This window comes from Trachemys scripta, chromosome 7 (assembly GCF_013100865.1).
Source record: "Trachemys scripta elegans isolate TJP31775 chromosome 7, CAS_Tse_1.0, whole genome shotgun sequence".
Classification (NCBI taxonomy): Eukaryota; Metazoa; Chordata; order Testudines; family Emydidae; genus Trachemys; species Trachemys scripta.
In genome coordinates, this window is record NC_048304.1 from 44,941,477 (window position 1) to 44,957,336 (window position 15,860).

The 15,860-nt window shown below is 39.7% G+C and overlaps 1 protein-coding gene across 2 annotated transcripts in view; it reads right to left on the reverse strand.

Moving 5' to 3' along the window:
- The window catches only part of POC1A (POC1 centriolar protein A), a 114,429-nt gene that overhangs the window by 17,178 nt on the left and 81,391 nt on the right, over window positions 1-15,860 (reverse strand). The gene's annotated exons all lie outside the window — the stretch shown is intronic.

A 15,860-nucleotide genomic window follows, 5' to 3' on the forward strand; every position in this document is an offset into this window, starting at 1 on the left:
GTTGCAGTGAAGTATGATCTGTCCTGGAGAACTGAATCTGTGCTATGAAAAGGGACTGATGGTGTTGAAGCAACAGCACACAGCTAGAAATCAGGAAAGCTGCCATGGACTTGTGTGACTTGGGGAAAGTAACCTCTGGAATATGGGGATAATATCTACACCTTATGGAAGTAATGCATGATTCAAGTTACTAAAGATTGTGAAGAGCTATGGGCTACTAGGATGGAAGGTGCTACAGAAATATGAAGTGTACCTGAAGAGAGAGACACCAGGGAGACAATTTGTATACTTTTGCACAAACACAAACATGATTATAAATAATATACAAGTTACCATGGTGATGAACATCTCCTACAATTTTAGTCCAACACTGTAAAAAGCAGAGAGGTTTATATCAATAATACAGGGAACAATAGGCTCTCTTCTCAGATCTAGAGGCTACACTAAACTTGATTTCTACAGTTAAGCATGTAAAATTAAGCAAAAATACACATATAAGTTAAACATGCATAGTTTGGTTCAGCCATTTTAATTTTGTTTAGATCTTGAACTCACTCTCTCCTCACAAAAACAAGTCAACTTTGAAGTTTCAATCTCAGCTGTTTTTGTTATGCAAGCTTGAGAATTTCACTACATAAACTAACAAACATTTTTGCTAAAACTTCCTCCTCCCGTCCTCTTTAAAAGGTGATCTTTTATGTGAGACAAGCCCCACAACTTTATCTACCTTTTGGATACAAATGAACTGGTGTCAGCTGAATAAAGTGAAAGCTATTTTTTTGTAATATAAAAGCTAACTGCTGGAATAAGTGATGCTGAATGTTCCAATGCTTACTACTTTACATAAACGATCAGAATTCGACATGGATTTGAACCTAAACTCCAGATCCAGACATCCCCAGAACCTGATCCTCCATCACCTTGCACAGTAATTGATAACCAAATAAGAATGTTAGCATCTTTCACTTGCTTGGGACTAGTGTAAATGACTGCAAAATGTCCAAGCCAGAGAACCAGACACTCAGACTTTGGATTGCTGGAAATCATGCTGCTCAGGCCCATCTCTAGTTAGAACGTGGCTAATGACTCCTTGCCTTCTTCACTCCTGACCACAGTATTAATAATCTGTTTCTCTGAGTAATGCTGTTTATTCTGTCACAGCCCTACTTGATGTGAGTCACTTGAATACATTATACAACAATGCTGTAATTTTAAGACTAGGACAAGTTCTTACTCCATCTGAAAAATAAATATATATATATATAAATCAACAGCCCTGCTCCCTCACAATCCACATTAATTCTACATCCCTTAGCGTTTGACGTTAGAAAAGCATAATTGTGAAACATTTGTTTTAAGTATTAATTGCATTGCTTGGTGCCCTACATTCCTTCCAGCTGTTGCTCAATACAAAATAAGGCCCTGATCCTGCACTGGTGCAATTCACTGTCTGCGCAGAACCCCATTGAAGTCCATGGCTCAGCAGCCCATCCGGGCAGATCACAAATAAAGTCAGAACCTCATTTGTATACCAGCTTTATTTTAAGCAAAGAAGTTGTTGGGAAGAGGGGGAAACCAGAGCCCTACAAAGAATCTCCACAGTTTGTATATTAGATCTGTTCCAGGAATGTTTAACCACCAAGGATTGACTCCAAACAGTGACAGTTTACTGATATAAATTTGCTCTAGCACAAGCTAATCAACTCCAAAGGAAACCTGATAGAACTGCAATTTGTCTGAGTTTACTTAAAAGAAAAATTTGATGTGCTCAGTAGGTGATCAGCATAAAAAAAACCCAAAATATTCTTCCGTTACTAACCAAACTAATTCTATATTTTGATTGACTGGTCTATAGTTACTCCATACCCATTCCTGTGTATCTGAGCTTCAAGCACACTAACATTATACAAAATCTTCACTTAAAATGTTTACGGACTTTCATGTCTGAACCCATTAGCAGAAGCTAACTCGTTGAAGCAGAAAAATAAGTGTACCGATAAACTGTTATCCTTCTACCTTTAAACAAAGCAAGAAACTGACAGCTTTTCTTTTTTTAAAAAAAAATGGTTCAACTTATAATAATCCTGAAAAAAAAATACTTATACAAGTTTTTTTTTTGTACATCGCATTTAGAGACACTCAAGAAATAAAGGTTTAAGAACCCACTGCCTCAACATTTAGCTGGCGCTATCATTATTCTATGTGATCTTCCCTCCCAACAAAAATCGTCACTTTTCCTTTTCTGGGGTAGGTAAAAGCATTTTCATCCAGATTTCCATCTTGTTCAGACTCTGGCAAAGCTATTAGACTCTAAAAATATGGATTTGATTAAAATGGGACAGATGATGCTCAGAAGCCTGTAAATGACACTATTGCCCAAAACATCCTAAAACAGAATTCAGTGAGTGTTTTGCCTGTATAAGAAACGGAACCAGTACTTTGCACGGCAAAGGCTGTGTAGAGTAATTAACAGATTTTAAAATATACCAAATCTGAATGGGGCCTCTGGGATGTCTTTTGTGCCCTGCTTAGGGGGAAAAAAAAGCTAGACAAATTATTATTTGTAAAAATGAAGGAAGTTCTCCTTGGTTTAAAAACAAATAGATGGGAACGAGCCTGTGCTACATAACTGTGTGCCAGGTGAGTGGCAGTTCTTCCAGAAGCAACTTCCAGCCCTTTTGGCTCAGTGCAAGTACAACAATGACACAGGTTGCTGCTGCATTATTGGGAAATAACCTGCCATTATTAACTTGTTACTATGTCCCCCAGATTATAGTGATAAATATCATTATGGGGTCTCAGGAGAGCCTGCAAGAGCCCTCTGGTTCTCCTTTTGTTTTTAATGAAAAGCCCAAGTGCTTGCAAACTTTTCCGTAACAACCACCACCAACTTGTGTCTGGGATACTGGAAGTAGTAATATGGTCTACTGGAATTTTGCACACAACTGAAGAAAAATAAGGAGAATACAAATATCGACATTGTTTTCCATTTTGTCATAGGGCTATTTTTGTTCTTTTTACTGTGCTTTGAAAAAAAGCAGCAGCTATCTTGTATTTAATAGATGTATAGGGTACGTGGTAAGCTGGTGACTACAATGGGACTGGAAGTAGGTTCAAGAGCCCATTCTTCAAGCAGATGAAAAAGAAAAAATGCTGCAAAAATAAAACATGCCATCAAAAGCATGAAATAGGTACTGGCTTCACAATTGTTTCAGCACTGTCAAGTGTCATCATTACATAAAAAGACACCTGTACTCCCTCACAACTACATTATAAGGTAACATGCCAGATGAACTCTGGGGAAGGACACTAAAGACAATGAAACTGCTGTGGAGGTTTAATCTATTTTAGTGAGTTCAAGTGAACAGTTTATTCAGCACAACCGAGTAACTGTATGTGCCATTAAATATTTTATTACAACGTCTGCTTATCAGGCATTGAAAGTATAGCGAGAAGCAACTGAACATTAAAGAAGAATGGATTAAGCAGTTTTTGAATACAATACAGCTGTTAGCACTCACTTAAATGACACACTTAATATATGGAGATATACCTATCTCATAGAACTAGAAGGGACCTTGAAAGGTCATGGAGTCCAGCCCCCTGCCTTCACTAGCAGGACCAAGTACTGATTTTTGCCCCAGATCCCTAAGTGGCCCCCTCAAGGATTGAACTCACAACCCTGGGTTTAGCAGGCCAATGCTCAAACCACTGAGCTATCCCTCCCCCCGTTAAAAAAAAAATTAAGGGACCTCAGGAGGTCATCTAGTCCAACCCCCTGCTCAAAGCACGACCAATCCCCAGACAGATTTTTGCCCCAGATCCCAAAATGGTCCCCTCAAGGATTGAGCTCACAATCCTGGGTTTAGCAGGCCAATACTCAAACCACTGAGCTATCCCTCCTTGATGGGCCATGGACACAGGTGAAATAAATCAGCCTTCATTCCAAAAGTCTTCACATTGAAACTTTTTATGAAAACTGTTCTAACTAGAGAGCATTCTACTAAAGGTACCGTACTGCTGGGTCTTGGACAAGTCAATTTTGGAACATATAAGCCAGTGGAAAATATAAATTGATATGCAATTATATAAAATTACAGCTAGCTTCTGAAAAGCTAATATTAAAAAGGGACACAATCTGCTTAATCACATTTCTATCTGAAACCTTTATACTGACTATTGTTACAATTAACACCCAAGATTAATGTAACTGAAAGTAGGAACAAAAGGTTTTTGTTTTGTTTTTTTGCAGTCTATTTTATCCACTTGACAATACCCTGCCTCTAGTCAGTTTCACTATTTCTTGACTTTTAAGTTTCTCCCTTACTTGACAGACCCTCAAAAGCTAAAAAGGGGAGCTAAAAACCCACTTAAAATAAAATGAAAAAAGGAATTAACAATAAGTCAGCCGACACTACTAAAAGGGTACTTTATAAAAAACTGGAATTTTTTAAAGTAATGTTAATTCAGAAAGAAAACAGTTGACAGTCTTTAAACTATGGATAGTCTGATATTAAAAATATTAGACTACGTTTGAGGGCTTAGTTGGAATAAAACAGGAACTAATGGAAAGAAACTGGGTAGTATAGGTGGTCTTATTTGGGTTCTTATTATGCAAGTCAAACAAAGAAGATATTTAAATCTCCTCTTTCAGAGTCATTTTCACTACAGGTAAAATGTTATTTTAACTACATCCGTGGAGAGTAACAGTGACATCCAGTGGAAATTCTCATTAGCTTCAAGATAAACTAATCAGGAAGGTCACAAGTACTACACAATACCAGTTCTTGGGCACTCCCCATCGTGAGGTTCTCTTGTTCCTCCCTGCTCATCGATGCAAAATACCGTTATCCGAACAAATACAACATGATTTTAAAATGTGTAAAGCCATTCAAAAGCAGACTATGAGAAGTTATAGAGGGATCTCACTAAACTGGGTGAATGGACAACAAAATAGCATGAAATTCAACACTGAAAAGTGCAAAAGTAAGGTATATTGGAAAAAATCATCCCAGCTATACATACAAAATGAAAGCATCTAAATTAGCTGTTACCACCCAAGAAAGACCTTGGAGTCACAGTGGCTAGTTCTCTGAAAACTTCTGCTCCATGTACAGCAGTGGTCAAAAAGGCTAATAGGAACTATTAGAAAGGGATAGAAAATAAGACAAAATATAATAATCCATAAATCCATGGTAGGCTCACACCTTGAATACTATGTCCAGTTCTGATTGCCCCATCTCAAAAGGGATATAATGGAACTGGATAAAAGTTCAGAAAAGAGCAATAAAGGTGATCCAAGGTTATGGAACAGCTTCCATCTAAGGGGAGAGACTAAAAAGAGTAGGGCTGTACAGCTTAGAAATGAGACGACTAAGGGGGGATATGAAATTACGAATGGTGCGGAAAAAATTAATTGAAAAGTGTCATTTACCCTCTCATACAATACGAAAAAACAGGGATCACACAATGAAATGAATAGGCAACAAGTTTAATACACACAAGAGGAAGTACTTTTTCACACAACTCACAGCTAACCTGTGGAACTCATTGGCATGTGATATTGTGATGACCAAAAGTATAACTGGGTTCAAAAAAAGAACTGGATACGTTTATGGAGGATAAGTTGGTCCATCAATGACTATTAGCCAAGACAGTCAGGCTGCAACCCCATGATCAGGGCAACCCTAAACCTCTGACTACAGGAAGTCAGGAGTGGAAGTCATGGATGGAGCATTCCATAATTGCCCTATTCTACACCTTCCCCCTGAAGTCTGGTACAGGCCACCATTAGAAACAGGATATTAGGCAAGATGGACCATAGTCTGATAATATGGCAGCTCTTACGCTTCCTTGTCAAGTCAGTCTTAGCATTTGAATTTCTAGAATGCTCCAATTTGGAACTATTCCACAAATCAACATATTTGCATCTGTAGCTAAGAAAACACAAGCTGTACTAATTTGGAGGAACATAGACTCATAGACTCATAGACTTTAAGGTCAGAAGGGACCATTATGATCATCTGGTCTGACCCCCTGCATGCTGCAGGCCATAAAACCGTCCCTACCCCTTCCCTGGACTCTGCTGTTGAAGTCCCCAATCCTGTTTTAGGTGACTTCAATCGGCAGAAACCCTCCTGCTAGAGATCCCTGCCCCATGCTGCGGAGGAAGGCGAAAAACCTCCAGAGGCTCAGCCAATCTGCCCTGGAGGAAAATTCCTTCCCGACCCCAAATATGGCGATCAGTAAGACCCCGAGCATATAGGCAAGAGTCTCCAGCCTGACCCCTGTCAGCCATTATACAATTTACCTACCATTGCTTGGTTTTCCTTGACTACTATGTTTTACCATTAAACCATTCCCTCCATAAATTTATCTAACTTAATCTTAAAACCAGACAGGTCCGTCGCCCCCACCGTTTCCCTCGGAAGGCCGTTCCAATATTTCACCCCTCTGACGGTCAGAAACCTTCGTCTAATTTCAAGCCTGAACTTCCCCACGGCCAGTTTATATCCATTCGTTCTCGTATCCACATTAGTACTAAGATGGAATAATTCTTCTCCCTCCCTCGTATTAATCCCTCTAATATATTTAAAGATAGCAATCATATCCCCCCTCAGCCTTCGCTTTGTCAGACTAAACAACCCAAGCTCCTCTAGTCTCTTTTCATACGACAGGTTTTCCATTCCTCTGATCATCCTAGTGGCCCTTCTCTGCACCCGTTCCAGTTTGAGTTCATCTTTTTTAAACATGGGAGACCAGAACTGCACACAGTACTCCAAATGAGGTCTCACCAGCGCCTTGTACAACGGAAGCAGGACCTGCTTATCCCTACTAGATATACCTCGCCTAATGCATCCCAAGACAGCATTGGCTTTTTTCACCGCCACGTCGCATTGTCGACTCATAGTCATCCTGCGGTCTACGAGGACCCCTAGGTCCTTCTCCTCTTCCGTTACTTCTAACCAATGCGTCCCCATCATGTAACTAAAATTTTTATTAGTCATCCCCAAATGCATCACCTTACACTTTTTACTATTAAATTTCATCCTATTTCTGATACTCCAATTCACAAGCTCATTCAAGTCTCCCTGCAGGATATCCCTATCCTCCTCCGAATTTACAACGCCTCCCACCTTCGTATCATCCGCAAACTTTATCAGCCCACTCCTGCAATCGGTTCCGAGGTCAGTTATAAATAGATTAAATAAAATGGGTCCCAAAACCGAACCTTGAGGCACTCCACTAGTAACCTCCCTCCAACCCGACAGTTCACCCTTTAATACGACCCGCTGCATTCTCCCCATTAACCAATTCCTTATCCACCTCTGGATTTTCATATCGATCCCCATGTTTTTCAGTTTAACCAATAATTCCTCATGGGGTACAGTCAGATACACACCACTATGGCTCATCTCTAGAGGCAGCCCCTCAGTCTAGCACACAACTAGTTTTTGATTCTCTAAAAAAAATAGAGCTTATCCCCAAAACACCATGCACGTTTTTGTTTACGGTATACTTCTACACAGTGTAAATGCAGGATAGATCGGATAGCCCACATGTGCATACATCAACTTTATCCAAAAATATTTCGAAAGGAATCCCCTTTTCCTTTTGCTGGCACAGAGAATGGTAAGTTATAACATTAATACATGGCTCATCTACATTAGCGCCCTTGTTTTTTGTAAACCATGGAGTATTCATTCTAGTATTCCATGATTATATGGAAGATAAACACGTTAATTTCAATCAATCAAGTAACTTTAAACTCAAAAGGCACCATTGCCAGCTGCCTGACGCATCTTCCTACACTGATCAGACTAGGCACTGACAAATTTGGGATATTTCCAGTGAAAGGGCATCACCATCTAGCTTTGCTAAATAAGGAACAAAATAAAATGCTGATGGGGAGGACAGCTAATGGCCAGTTAGCGATCTTACCACATGTATTTCAATAATCAATTCAAGACAAAGAGCTCATGAACAAAAAGGGGGGGAAATGTTTATGGAAAAAATTTAGATTTCCATAGAAGACATTTGAGTGTACATGCGCTCACTCCTTTAACACCCACTTCCTCCCCAGCATTTTTATTTAAAAAAAAAAAAAAGAGCAGCAGTTCCTCTTTTCTACAGATGGGCATTCCTAGCACAAGCTTCTCTTTTCCCTACCCCTTTCCTCCTGTTTACCTTGCTCTTCTCCTTCACTTTCTTGGTCTCACCTTGTTCTACTCAGCTGTGCTTTATCTTTAGCAAATGTCACTTTGCAGACTAAGAGACAACTGTTATTAGATAAGTGTTTAAAGGTAACGTCCAGAAACATAAAAAAAACAACAGAATTCCTATAATGTCTCTTCAGAGTGACCAATTTCCATGGCATCCATGCATTCTATTTGGTTTGTATTTTGTGCCAAAATTCCATGGTATCCATGGTTTCCATCCCTTATTATGCTCACGTTTTCTGGGCCATATTTTCCTTGTTTCCATGCCAGAGCTGGAAGAAAATAGTAGTCTGTGGTGTTTTCCAGGCAGGAGAGAATATCTAGTATATACTGACTACAACAGCGTTTAAAAGAGAACTGGATAAATTCATGGAGGTAAGTCCATTAATGGCTATTAGCCACGATGGGTAAGGAATGGTGTCCCTAGACTCTGTTTGTCAGAGGGTGGAGATGGATGGCAGGAGAGAGATCACTTGATCATTACCTGTTAGGTTTACTCCCTCTGGGGCACCTGGCATTGGCCACTGTCGGTAGACAGGATACTGGGCTAGATGGACCTTTGGTCTGACCCAGTACGGCCATTCTTATGTAGTAGTTGGCTCTCAGTCCTGTGGTCATTTAAGACTCTGTGTTATTTTTGGCAAGAAAAACTTTACACCTCAGATTACTTATAAAGACTAGTGAGTACTTACCTCCTTAACAGAGACGTTTTGGAGTCAGTGTCTAATGCAGGTTGAGAAACTCAAATGACGGGATAATAAAAGCAAACAATGGAAGAACTAATTCCATGATCTTACTATGGAAAGTTAAATCATAGGAAGAGATTTTTTGGTGAAATGTCGCACAAAGTTTCCAGGTCCTTTTCCACTCCAGTAACAATTTGAACTATCTAATTACCACAGTGATCAAAGAACCTGCCAAATACTGTGTGAATTTGTTAAGAAGATTACATCGGGAGGTTGTGGAAGCTTTTTCACTGGAGATTTTCAAAAGGAGGCTGGATAGCCATCTGTCTTAGATGGTTTAGATCTAACAAATCCTGCATCTTGGCAGAGGGCTAGATCAGATGACCCTTGCAGTCCCTTCTAACCCTGTGATTTATGACTTTACATACATGCGTAACATTTTGTAACTAGCAAAGGTATGACCAGGTGTGCAATTATAGAGCCAGATGTCTGGTGCCCCCTTAGAAGGATAATTTTTTGGGAAGGTGGAACTTCAAGTACTATCCGCTGGTCCTAAAGAAAAAGCTTCATTCTATTTATAGTAAAGAGAAGCCAGAGGCAGGATTCACATCAGAAGTTTTAACTAGGTAGGATAACAGCCAATTGTATTGATTTTTAGATTAACATTATGACTTATTCCTTCCTGCTCTCTCAGATCAGGTGATTAGACTCTTTTCTTCTTGCTCCTGCTACTTCCCAAACCCAGGAGGCAGGTCTTCTGATCTCTGATTAGAGGAGGTAGTTTTAGTTTTACCTTCCCGAACCCTCCTTGGCCAGCCTATCTCCCTATCACAATGCAGCCTGAGCATTTTTGGCAAGAGACATCAACAGCTTGAGTATCTAAACACCCAAAGCACTGCAAGTCTTGGATGCACACAACATGCTATGTGACTTCAGAAGGATTAAAAAAAAAAAAACAAAAAAAAAAACCCACAATACAAATTCAGAACAGTTTCTGTGCTTCAGGCACCCTGACATGAATTCTGTACTAGGACCAGGAGGGGAATTTGAACAGGAGAGTTAGTCCGAAGGACTTCTTCCAAAAAGCCCTACTGACTACTGTTTTATAAACCACTCAAGATAATTCAAGGAAAGTATATGAATGAATAGCTATCAACACACCAATATTTTAGGTGCTTATGTACAAGTGTTCTTAGATGTATGTGTAACTGGGTGCTTTTAAAAATCAAAAGACATAGGCTCAATGACAGCAAGCAAGACACACTTGAATGACACCTTCAATAAAACAACACAGCAGAAGCTGCTATGATTTACATTTAGTGTTTCACTTTATTTACTGGTGTCATTAATTCCTTTGTAGTCAAATAAGAAATTACAACAGTAACATTTTCATTTGGTATTTCACTCACTTTAAACTATTAGTGCAAAGAAACAGTCTATGGTTTTAAAATTAGCTAAGGAGTGAATCATTTATGCCACCCATCTCTCTCTAAAGCTGGCATAAAATAATGGTTTGGGGGGAAAAACAAATCTTGCTTCTGTCTCTCTCTGAATTATGCCTGAAGTATTAAAATAAGCCACAAAGCAGCAGCCTAAGTGGGTGAATTTACATTAATTAGCCTGAAATGGCACTCCTGAAATAAAGGTAAATTTTCCCCTCTCCAATAATGCCTTGTCGTGACTTGCTTTATTGTCCAATAGGCTGAACACTCAATAAGTACCAGTTATTAGCCGAAGAACAAGTCTACTCACTGCTACAGGAGGAAAATAAAAGTCTGATCATTCTCATTTGTATTTCTGCAAAAAAAAAAAAAAAAAATCTTGTCTAAGCAGAACACTTTCTCTTAAGGAAAATAATTGTCTCAGACTTGGCTGTTAATATCTATTAATCTTCATAGTGGTTAAATCAAATCACTCAATGAATCTTCAAAAGCAAAAGCTGATGCAGCATATCTCCTGCTTTGAGGAGACAATGTGGGAAAAGGTGAGTAAACAATCTGAGGCTAGGGAAGACTATGAGAGCGTTACAGCTCAAAGTAAGAGGACAGCATAAAGTTTTAGCATCCCTGTCCATCAATACAGTCAACGCAGCAGGAGTAAACACAATAATCTCAAGGGAGGAATACTTTAAAAGGTGGGGAATACTATACGCTTGTGAAAAGATCTGTCATTTTAGTTGGCTGCTAAAAGTGCACAAAAAAGACTAGAAAGCTGTTTCAAGATACTGTACCAATATGGTTTACATAAGCCCAGATTTTTAAAACGTATTTAGATATTGCTGCAGTTAGTGTTGCAATGCTTAGCTGATTTGGGAGCCTATGTTTTATTTTCACTGCTTGCTTTGATACAGTTTGCAATCAAATGTACGTACCTTGCTCGCTCTGCATCTGAGATAATGTTTCATGAAAAACATAGTCTTGTTTGTCTAGCTCTGTTCAGGTAAATTCAGACACCTTTCTAACATCCAAGATGCAATTGACTCCCTCTAATTGTGTCTTGTCTTCACCAAATCTGGTGCTGCTGCAAGGTTTATTGAGGTATTTACACTAGTGGTCACAACAATGGGACTCTTTCCTCCCACATACCCATTCCCCAAACCACTCAATTTCGTGCTATGAGTGGCCCGAGACTAATAAACAGTCTTCGCAACTCAAGTCACTATCTTCAAAACAGATATAGAACTTACAGCTGTAAACTTCCACAACCAACATGTCTCAACCCTAACCTAGAATGGTCTTCTGCTAGAAGACAGCTCTGTTTATATGCCCTTTTGACCCATGGCTGTCTGCTGGAGGCTGCTAAAAAGGTGCCATCAACTGTGGATTTTAAACAGTTTAATTAAATCCCAACTTCGAGAATCATTTCTCTAGAATGCTTTGAGCATCTTGTTGGATATCAAAATGTTTTTAACCATTCAATATGTAATTCACCAGCTCTCTTAGAAGTAGAATAAAAGCAATCATCTCCCAGAAAATGAAATTTGTAAGTTTATTGATGTAAGGCTCCTGATCAAAAAGTAAAACATGAGCTATGAGTGCATATTTCATACAATTTGGCTTAACATAGCTTAGCACATATTATACAGTAAATGAAATTGGTAATAAAGGTCCAGTTGTCATTTCCAATTTGGAAAAGGTTACACATATGCAAAACAAAACTGCACAGAAAAAAATGCAGTTTTAAATCTATAATTTAAGACACATCTGTACTCACTATGCTCTGCCCCTCAACTAGAAAGCCAGACAGACAAAAAAAAACATTTGTTAGTAGGAATAAACTCTGAAATTAAATGACAATTGCATATTTTTTTTTTTTTTTTTTTTTTTAAGAGTACAACTTATAGCAACAGACTTCCTAAAAAAAGTGGCATCTGAGACCTTGGCAATATGGAAGTGCCAGGCTAAGTGATTCAGAGACATTTACAGGTAAATAGTTTCCTTCCTGTAACTCAGATACATGACTCTAGAACTACCTAGCAGCCCCCTTTTACAGAAAACGGAATATGGAAGGAAAAGATTGTTCAGGAACAAGTGCCACCAGCACTTTACAGCTAAAGGTTGCATCTGCTGTGACATGTCAATGCTTTAAGGCTGGGTGAAAGAATGCAAAGAAGTCCAAAATATGGCATTGCAAATCTTAACCTGTCTTATGGGCATCCTCTCTCTTAGCCAAAGATGGACGCAAAGACCTGACGCTGCTTGTGTATTTGTAATGGTTCTGGGTAGTAATTTGAACCACCTTCCAACAATCTTAGAGATGACTTGTTTTATTTTATTAATGTTTGCACTACCAATTAATATTATATCTGAAATATTTCTGGTAAGACATAGTCCTCTGCCACCCAATGCTGAGGATGCTGAAGAACTGAACTTGCAATGTTCTAATTCCATCATCTGTAGAAAGCATGCACCCAAGTGTGAACATCCATTATACATTCTTTTTATTTAATTAGAAACTTCTGCACAGAGTTTTTATTAATCAGCAAGGATGGGAAATAAAAACCCAGGAAAAGTGAAACAATGAGATTTTCATAATGTGACTTCATTCAACTCGGACAATGGTTCTTTAAGCATCACAGCTTGTCAGACGCTACAGTTTAATACAGGCCAGTAAAAAGACTTGTAGGAATTGAAAACAGTTCATTAATACTATAGAAACATAGAATCATAGAAGATTAGGATTGGAAGAGACCTCAGGAGGTCATCTAGTCCAACCCCCTGCTCAAAGCAGGGCCAACTCCAACTAAATCATCCCAGCGAGGGCTCTGTAAAGCTGGGCCTTAAAAACCTCTAAGGATGGAGATTCTACCTCCCTAGGTAACCCATTCCAGTGCTTCACCACCCTCCTAGTGAAATAGTGTTTCCTAATATCTGCAACTTGAGACCATTGCTCCTTGTTCTGTCATCTGGCACCACTGAGAACAGCCAAGCTCCATCCTCTTTGGAACCCCCCTTCAGGTAGTTGAAGGCTGCTATCAAATCCCCCCTCACTCTTCACTTCTGCAGACTAAACAAGCCTAATTCCCTCAGCCTCTCCTCACAAGTCATGTGCCCCAGCCCCCTGATCATTTTCGTTGCCCTCCGCTGGACTCTCTCCAATTTGTCCACATCCTTCCTGTAGTGGGGGCCCCACAACTGGACGCAATACTCCAGATGTGGCCCCACCAGTGCCGAATAGAGGGGAATGATCACTTCCCTCGATCTGCTGGCAATGCTGCTACTAATGCAGCCCAATATGCCATTAGCCTTCTTGGCAACAAGGGTACACTGCTGACTCATATCCAGGTTCTTGTCCACTGTAATCCCCAGGTCCTTTTCTGCAGAACTGCTGCTTAGCCAATCAGCCCCTAGCCTGTAGAGGTGCATGGGATTCTTCCATCCTAAGTGCAGGACTCTGCACTTGTCCTTGCTAAACCTCATCAGATTTCTTTTGGCCCAATCCTCCAATTTGTCTAGGTCACTCTGGATCCTATCCCTACCCTCCAGCATATCTACCTCTCCCCCCAGCCTAGTGTCATCTGTGAACTTGCTGAGGATGCAATCCATCCCATCATCCAGATCATTAATAAAGATGTTGAACAAAACCGGCCCCAGGACTGACCCTGGGGCACTCCGCTTGATACCGGCTGCCAACTAGGCATCGAGCCATTGATCACTACCTGTTGAGCCCGACAATCTAACAAGCTTTCTATCCACCTTATAGTCCATTCATCCAATCCATACTACTTTAATTTGCTGGTAAGAATACTGTGGGAGACCTATCAAAAGCTTTGCTAAACTCCAGATATATCACGTCCACTGCTTTCCCCATATCCACAGACCCAGTTATCTCATCATAGAAGGCAATCAGGTTGGTCAGGCATGACTTGCCCTTGGTGAATCCATGTTGACTGTTCCTGACCATCTTCCTCGCCTCCAAGTGTTTTAAAATGGTTTCCTTGAAGACCTGCTCCATGATTTTTCCAGGGTCTGGGGTGAGGCTGACCGATTTGTAGTTCCCTGGGTTCTCCTCCTTCTCTTTTTTAAAGATGGGCACTATATTTGCCTTTTTCCAATTATCTGGAGACATTTGTGTAAGTATTGCAAGAAAGGTCTGCCATACATTGCATAGTTATCTGCTAATATATTGATAGCTCTAGTCCTGTACAAAACTTTTAGAGGTCTTTGTTCCCTGTAATGCACACATATTTTGAAGATGCACGTTTTCTATAAAGAAATATAAAGCTGCTGCCATCAAATCCAGTTTGAAAAAAGAAGACTCCCCCAATTTATTATAGGTGACGTGGAATGATATCTACAGTTATGATTGCCTAACACTTTCCATTATCAGACCCCGGTTTTCAGCTGTTTATAACCAACATTGTCAAATTTTAATAATTTGTGCTGAAATTTTCCATGGTGTCTGCCTGCCTCAGGCTGAATTTTTTTGAAAGTTTCAGCCATTCCAGAGCATAAGTTAGGGAAACATGTTCTTGAAGAGGAAACAGAAATTCCACCATGTGGCATCATGCTGACATCTACAGAGGTCATCAGCAGGGTTGGAACCTTTAGATCCATTGCACTGAGCTAACAGAGTAAGTGATAGCAGTAGTAGACTGTCATCCACTAAGTGGAGCAACACTAGAGGAGGGGGATAAGACTCCCACTGCACCATTCTACAGTAATCAAACGTTGCACTATCACTCCTCTTCAGTGCGGTGTTTTTGGCTATTCCTGTAGAATGCAGCAGCGGTTTATTTGAAGGGTAAGGTACAGATTGTGCAGGGCATTATCTGTTATTGGGAGTTCTCGCTCCATGCAGCTAGATGAAAATTCACGCCAAGAGGGGATACAACAGCAAATAGAAAAAAAATGCTAAAAAGAAAGTATGAGCTAATGCCAAAAATAGAGATAGTTACTAATTTGAGAACCAAGAGGTCAGAACAGAAAAAACATCTGATACATGAGTAATTCAGGAAGAATTTACTTACATAAAGAATGACTGGATAATGGAATGAATGCAGCACTCAGCAATAAGAGCAATGTGACAGACCACAGGGCAAATGTGGAAAAGAAAATGGTACAAAACGCTACACAGATTTAGCTGGGAGTAAAATGAGACAGGTAGATTTGGATAGTCTATAAATTCATAGATCTTAGCCTCCTCCAGGATACTAGGCAAGGGTGCCTGCTACTTCCATTGCTTTTTTATTTGGCTCTTGAGCCCCTGGCAGTAGCTATATAGGCTCATCTAGATACCCGAGGCATATAACTAGTTCCATGGAATATAAATTGATGTTCTATGCAGCGAATGCCCTTTGGTATATATTCAAACCAGAAACCACTATTCCAGCTCTCCTATCACTAATTCAAAAATTCAGAGCAGTATCTAGTACTAACTAAATTGGGAAAAATTGAAACTATTGGAAATCTCCTGGTTATCATGTAGTGGGATTTTTTCTCAGTGGAATTTCCAT